The sequence below is a fragment of the Gorilla gorilla genome, chromosome 6 (assembly GCF_029281585.2).
Source record: "Gorilla gorilla gorilla isolate KB3781 chromosome 6, NHGRI_mGorGor1-v2.1_pri, whole genome shotgun sequence".
Taxonomy (NCBI): domain Eukaryota; kingdom Metazoa; phylum Chordata; class Mammalia; order Primates; family Hominidae; genus Gorilla; species Gorilla gorilla.
Window position 1 is genome coordinate 164,433,199 of NC_073230.2, and position 7,701 is coordinate 164,440,899.

General features: G+C 52.3%; 1 long non-coding RNA gene across 1 annotated transcript; it reads left to right on the plus strand.

The window, feature by feature from the left end:
• Positions 1–1,315: 1,315 nt before the first annotated feature.
• On the plus strand, positions 1,316–2,875 carry LOC129523804 (uncharacterized). The gene is made up of 3 exons (XR_008667434.2): positions 1,316–1,389; positions 2,175–2,270; positions 2,717–2,875. It is a non-coding gene; the product is annotated as an uncharacterized lncRNA (long non-coding RNA).
• The last annotated feature ends 4,826 nt before the right edge of the window (positions 2,876–7,701 follow it).

Sequence of the window (7,701 nt, forward strand, 5' to 3'; positions counted from 1 at the left end):
TGGAAAAGTGCAAGGTGAGTTTGATGCACAAGAAAAAATAGTAGCCCACAGTGGCTCACTCCTGTAATCCCAGAACTTTGAGAGGTCGAGGCGGGCAGATCACTAGAGGTCAGGAGTTTGAGACCAGCCTGGCCAACGTGGTGAAACCCTGTTTCTACTAAAAATACAAAAATTAGCTGGGCATGGTGGCGGGTGCTTGTAATCCCAACTACTTGGGAGGCTAAAGCAGGAGACCCGCTTGAACCCGGGAGGCGGAGGTTGCAGTGAGTCAAGATCATGCCACTGCACTCCAACCTGGGTGACAGAGCAAGACTCCATCTCAAAACAAAAACAAACAAACAAACAAACAAACAAACAAAAAACCAGTAGCTCAGATACCTGGGGAGAAAGGAGAGGGAGAAGTGTGCTCTGTGCTGAGGCTACAGAGGTTGGGGGCCAGGCCAGGCAGAGCCCTGCAGATACAGGTAGGGAATTGTGTATCTATTCTCAGCCAAATGGAACTACTGCAGTATTTTGAGTAAGGTGAGATTTGATGAGATTGCATTTTTCTTTTTTTCTTTCTTTCTTTTCGAGAGATTCTTGCTCTGTCTTCCAGGCTGGAGTGCAGTGGTATGATGTCACCTCACTGCAGCCTCGACTTCCTGGGCTCAAGTGATCCTCCCATCTCAGCCTCCCAAGTAGCTGGGACTCCCAGCATGCACCACCAAGCCTAGCTAATTTTTGTATTTTTTGTAGAGACAGGGTTTTGCCGTATTGCCCAGGCTGGTCTCAACTCCTAGGCTCAAGCAATCTGCCCACCTTGGCCTCCCAAAGTGCTCGAATTATAGGCATAAGCCACCTCACCCAGCCCTAAGATGTGCATTTTTCAAAGATCATTTAGGCTGCAAGCCAGGACAGCAGACTAGAGAGGACCAGCGGGCATGCTGATAAGCCAGTTATTGAGCTACTGCAATGATCCAGGCAAGAGATTACTGCACAGTGGAGGAGATACAGAGATGTGGATGAATTCAAAGCTTTTGGGGAGGTAAAAGCAATAAGATTAGTGATGAGTTGGATGTGAAGGTTTGGGCACACACTGCTGGTTGCTTCCTAACCAACATCCCCCTCCCACTCTCTTCTCAATTAATAAAGTACCCTCCCTACACAGTCACTGTCATCCATGTGTATCAGAGAAACAGGTTCATTCCAAGTTCAATTCAACCACAGTAATTCCATGCATCTTGCCAACTGCTGGTTTGGGATGGGTGCGTGTCATAATTGTGGAGATGGGATGTGAGAAGGGGTGGCTGGCAGGCTTCTAGACAGGCATTGTTCTTCTCTTTTACAAAGCGGAGACATGTAGGAACATCCTCACACCTCGTTCCTGCCTCTGGATGACATCATCTGCAGGTGATCGCTGGAAATGTGGCAGCCATTCTGGCACCATGAGGGAGTCGGCCTGAGGTTCACAGCAACAGGCTGAGTGGGGCAGGGTAGAAATGCGGACGACACTTGGGCTCTGGTGACACTGCTGAGCCTCCATGGGCTGCTTGACCTCCTGGCTTCATACATGTACTTTTGTCCATTTTCTCCTAATTGTTGAAGCCATTTTGAGTTAGGGACTATGTTCCTTACTCCCTAAGCCTATGTTGGCTTCAGCATGGTATTGGCCTGCTCAGGTCACCATAACGAAGTACCAGAGCTGGGGGGGCCTAAACCACAGAGACTTTAATTACTCACCATTCTGCAGCTGGAAGTCCAAGATCAAGGTGTCAGGAGGGTTGGTTCCTTCTGAGGCCCCTCCTTGACTTGCAGACGGCTGTCTTCTCCCTGTGTCCTCACATGACCGTCCCTCTGTGTGTGTCTGTGTCCTAATCTTCTCTTCTTATAAGGACACCAGTCATAAGTTTAATATGGGCCTTGTCTAAAGGGCCCACCCCAAGATCCCATGTTACCATAATGACCTCTTTAGAGGTCACTGGGCCCATCTTCACACACAGTCACATTAGGGGTTAGGAATTTCACATGAATTTGGGGGGGGGACACAATTAAGCCATAACCAGCAGTAAGGGGAAATCTCATGTCCACAGGGCAAGACGTCCACAGGTTGGCCCGTCAGTGCTGGTGGCCTCAGCCCTTCAGGCACCTCCTGACTCTGTCTCCACCTCTCTGCAACGTTCTTGGTCTTCCCACAGGGATGTCAGATGGTGTCCGCGGTTCTAAGCTTCAAACCCTCAGAGCCCTACATCTGGAGGTGTGGAGGATCACTACTGCCCTGTCAACTTCCATTTGTAAGGAAAACGTTGCCTGACACCCCCGCAAGCCCCTTCCCGCTCCCATTGGCCAAAGCTGTCCCGCAGCCTGGCCCAGCCCCCGTCCTGGCGTGGAGACGCAATGATGGTGTTTGGCTGAGGCCAATGGAGCCGCACCCTCGGGGGCTGGGAAGGGCCAGCCAGTCCTCTGCAGCTCTTGGCAAAGCTGAACAAAATCAGGGTTCTCTCAGCAAAGCTACTCCTGGCCCAGAGACCCCAGGACATGCCACGATGCTCAGAGCGCCGGGCAGCGATTCAGGGCGGCAGCCGGCAGGAGGGTGCTGGGCAGGGGCGCGCGGCCAGCTGGCGCAGAGGCAGATCGAGCCCCGAGGCTCCTCGGGCCGCGCGCCCCAACACAATCTCCACGGCAACCCGTCTGCAGGAGGGACTCCCCATTGAGTTTTAACCCAAATTATATTTTCCAGGTCTAAAATCAGAGCCACTGTGGAAGGAAGTACTCATGTTAACAGCTTCGAGATGCTCTGCATGTGAGGACCGGCGGGGAAGCAGGACCTCGGAAACAGGATTTTAAATGGAGCAGCAAGCCCCGGCCGCTCAGGGCCCAAACTGCACTGCGCTGCTAGGTTCCTTTAGAAAAAAAGGCAACGCAGGAGGTTGTGGTGTTGGTGCTTGTTTTCAGGGAATATTCTAGTTTCAGTATAATTCTATTTACCTCTGGTCTTACTCAGTTACCTTTGACGTGCAGGAGAATGGCCTTTAATCACATGATCAGCAAACACTGTTTCCTCTGGGGGAAATGGGGACAAATCCACAGTTGAGAGATTTTTTTATCCTAACAGTAAAGGAGAGCCTCCTTTTGGTTAGCCTCCAGGTAACCAGAAATCCAATCCATGTCTTATTTATTTATTTATTTATTTATTGAGACAGAGTCTTGCTCTGTCAACCAGAAATCCAATCCACATCTTACTGATATTGATTGATTGATTGATTGATTGACTGAAACAGAGTCTTGCTCCGTCACCCAGGCTGGAGTGCAGTGGTACGATCTCGGCTCACTGCAACTTCTGCCTCCTGGGTTCGAGCAATTCTCCTGCCTCAGCCTCCCAAATAGCTGGGACTACAGGCACGTGCCACCACACCCAGCTAATTTGTGTGTCTGTGTGTGTATTTTTAGTAGACACGGGGCTTCACCATGTTGGCCAGGCTGGTCTCGAACTCCTGACCTCAGGTGATCCACCCGCCTTGGCTTCCCAAAGTGCTGAGATTACAGACGTGAGCCATCGCACCTGGCTGAATCCACGTCATTTAAATCTCATTTTTTATCTTTCTTTTATTCCAGTAAATCTTTTTTTTTTTTTTTTTTTTTGAGACAGAGTCTCACTCTGTCACCCTGACCGGAGTTCAGTGGAACAATCTCCACTGACTGCAACCTCCACCTCTGGGGTGCAAATGACTCTCCTGTCTCACCCTCCCGAGTAGCTGGGACTATAGGCATGAGCCATCACGCCGGGCTAAATTTTTGTATTTTTAGTAGAGATGGGGTTTTGCCATTTTGGCCAGGCTGGTCTCGAACTCCTGACCTCAACTGATCCACCTGCCCCAGCCTTCCAAAGTACTGGGATTAACAGGCGTGAGCCACCGTGCCTGGCCTGATTACTCTTTTAAAGTTTTTTATGCCAAGTTTCTTGAGTACTAAATTTATCTTCTGTACAATATTTGATAATGTCAAGAAAAGTCTAGAAAATACGCAAACCAGGTTGCTTATTGTTACCTATTTTCCCAAGGCACCCAGCAGAGCTATTTTTGTGTTGGCTCCTTTCCCCTGGGTTCTTGCCAGTGAAAGTTCCCATTATGTGATCAAAGAGGCTCAGGGGCAGTCACGTCTACAGTGAGCCGAGGGACCAGGGGCCCTGAAGCAATGACCACACTTTCCTGGGTGCGGCGCTTCCCGCACGCACGGCAGACACCCGCTGAGAATGCCACGGGTGCCATCGTGAAGTCAGGGATAGACTCTCTGGGGCAGATACTGTTCTTATCAAGCCCACTTAACAGACAGGAGAAACTGAGGCTTACAGCAGATAAGCACAGTGCTTCAGGTTGTCCCTGGCTGCAGAACCAAGATTCAAAAGCAAGACTGTCTCCAGAACTCAGTCACCCATCACCCAGGTGCTGTCTGTGCAACAGAGAGGCCCTCAAGCAAGCGCTGATGGGGAGAGAGCTGGAGGGAGAGTGTGGTCCGAGAGCAGTGTGGAGACGTGTTTCTAAAGCCAGAGCGCCCCGTGCCAAGCTCCGTGCACATCACAGGGCCCCTCATTACCAACCAGGAAAGTTTTGTTATAGAAAGAACCTTACGCGTATGACTTGTGTGAGTTTTGATAAACTGATAAAGAATGATGAGGCTGACCTCAACTCTCATACGGTGAGCCTGGCAGCCTCTGCCACCTCGCGGCCCCTTCAGCTCCGTCTAAAGGAATCCCACCTTTCCCAGCAGACTCAGGCACTTGCTCGCCTAGGAAGAAAATAATTTCCCAAGAAAGCATCTAAAGACAGCAGAGTGAGTTCCAGCTAAACTCACAGCTGTCCGGCCTGATGGAGGGCGGCCGGGTCTGGCTGAGGAAGCAGGGGGGCAGGTGTGTAGACAGCCAGTCCCACTCGGGATAAGGTCACACAGTTACTGTCGCTTCATTAGGAAACCACATTTTGAGAGCTGGGGCATAAACTCCTCTTCAAAGGGGCAGCTTGGTATCCTCCGTGGAAAGGGCTCCACCCGTAGAAGGATGATGGGAGAAGCCCCCTCCCAGCCCCCGTGCCGCTCACTGCTCTGTGGTGCCGCCGACTCTAACAAATGCTGTGCCTCTGACAACGTCCTGGTGCAGAACCCAGGTGAGGCCGGCGAGGCACATGGTGTCTGCTGCCTGTTCAGGCAAATCACTAATTTCCAGGTCAGCTCCAGGTCAAAGGCCACCATGTACTCCAAGACAGTCCAAAGCCTCCCTCATCCACTGCGGACAAATTGGTCAATCTTGAGAACTCGGAGCTGAAAGAGGGATTCAGGGAGTGAAGGACAACAGGGACACACAGGCCGAGAGCCAAGCACCAACCAAGCCAGCCCCTCCCAGGACATCCCCTTACACAGGAGCCTGGGGAATGGCCCAGTCCCCCAACAACCCCCATCTCAGAGGACAAAAGAAACCCAAAGCTGAGCCATGGCATTCTTTTTAAGCAGGGCAAATAACCATTATCCTGTCTCCGTGCTTTAAATGCCATCTTTATGCATCTGAGTATAGATTTGAGTCTCAGTGAAAAAATACTTGAAAAGCAGGCATTTTGTGTGTGGTTTACATTTTAAAAACAAGTGCAGAGGATCCAGGGAAAGGCCCACCCGAACCATGGTCATCACCATCCATGGCACCGTGGGAGTGGGGACCCGCAGTGACCATTCCCAGAACACAAAGCCAGCCCTCGCCTTTACCAAAGGGTGCAGAAGGTACACGTAAACCAGGATCTTGTTTTACTTAGAGAGGGACTGAGCCAGGGTTCCAAGGAGAGAGGCTGTCCCTGAGGAAGAGACCATGGGGAAGATGCCGCCCTTGCTTGCAGAGCCTGGCTTAACTGTCAGAGGCAGAGAGGGCTGAAGGGTAGGCTCAGAGAAGAGATTTCAACTCCAATTATGAAGGCTAAAGAAAAGGGGTGAGTCACGTGGCCTATTGGGTTATCATCCAATTGTCCCCAATTTTTTTATCCCTCCATCTCAAGCCCTTTGCTGTGTGACTTTGCAGTTCTTCCCAACTTGCCACTGACGTTGGGCTCGGCCGTGTGGCCTGCCGGGGGAACGTGGTAGAAGGGACAATGAGGTACATAATATCACCTGCTGCATGAAAAAATCATGGTGAGAACCATCAACCCAAGAGGCAGAAACAAAACAAACCGGCAATCATGTGACTCGGAGTTCACTGTGACATGGAGCTGGCAGGCGGCCTTTGGGTCTGATTTTCAGCTTGGCCAATTGAAGGGACCCATCCGTGGGAGGCAGAGAGAGTTCCCAGAACCAGGGGCTCCAGGTGTGACTGGGCAAACGGCACATGTCAGGGTCCTGTGAGGCACAGTGTGGTTCCGGCATTGGGGCAGGAGACACTCATAAGTCCAGGCACACAGACTGTCTGCGTCCATGACCAGGCTCCTGGGAGAGACTTGCGAGGGACGGCTTCATGACCCGTGACCTGTGCCCAGAGCCCACTCTCAGAAGGGCCCTGTGCCCAGGGCAGCACTCTGCGGCTGCCGTTGTGAAATTCTTACTGATGTTTCACACCATTTTCATTTTGCACTGGGCCCAAAACATTATACAGCCAGTCTGGTCACGGGGGACTAAGTAACTAAGAGCTGACCAGCGGCTCAGAACACGGCAGTGTCTGAGTCCATTCTGGCCACTATAACAAAATACCACAGACTGGGCGGCTCAGAAATAACAAAAATGTGTTTCTCACCATTCCGGAGGCTGGAAGCCCAGGACCCAGGTGCTGGCAGATTCAGTGTCTGGGGAGGGCCCATTTCCTGGCTCACAGAAGTCTCACTATGTCCTCCCGTGGTGGGAGGGGCGAGGGGCCTCTCTGGAGGCTCTTTTCTAAGGACCCCGTTCATGAGGCTCCACCCTCCTGGTCTAGTCACCTCCCAAAGGCCCCGCCTCCCAACACCATCCCCTAGGGCTTCAACATCTGAATATGAGGGGACATGAACATTCGGACCATAGCAGTCAGCCCCCTGTGTGGGGCCCAGGCATGTGGGGAACCCGGGCCTGGGGAAAGGGGGTGCCAAGGCTGAGGTGCGGGTGACCTGGCTTGGTCAGAGCAGCCTGGCTCCGTCAGAGCAGCAGCGGGCAACCCACAGCCCCACAGCCAGCAGGTGCAGGGCCTCCCACACAGTGCCTGGGTGCTTCCCCTGTGCCAGTCACACTGCTTCATGGGTATTATCCACAGCTCCCCATGAATAAGCGGCATCACCTGTACTTTACACATGGGGCCTTGAGGCACAGACAGTGTCAGTCATTTGTCCAGGGACCCACAGCCAGGAAGCAGCCGGGACTCAGGTGGTTACCCTCCTGTAGGGAACACCATCAGAACCAAGAGGATCTTTACTGTCGCCTAATTCCCAATGAACTTGTTAAAGTTCTATAAAATGGAGGGAAACTGGGTAGAAAATGGCTGAGCTCCCAATGGATAAACAAATAGAAGGACAGATGAGGAGGCTGAGACTCTGCGCAGCGTGGCTGCGGGCCATGTGCTGGAGGAGTGGTGAAGAGCAGGCAGGGCCCCGGAAGCAGGGGAGCCCTTTGTCACAGCAGCCACCCAGGGCTTCTGAGCCCAAAGCCCTGGCAGATGAGGCAAGGGGCTGGAAACGGAGCTTCTTTCAGGAGGCAGCTCCACAGTGTCAGGCTGTGCGTCCCACAGACGTG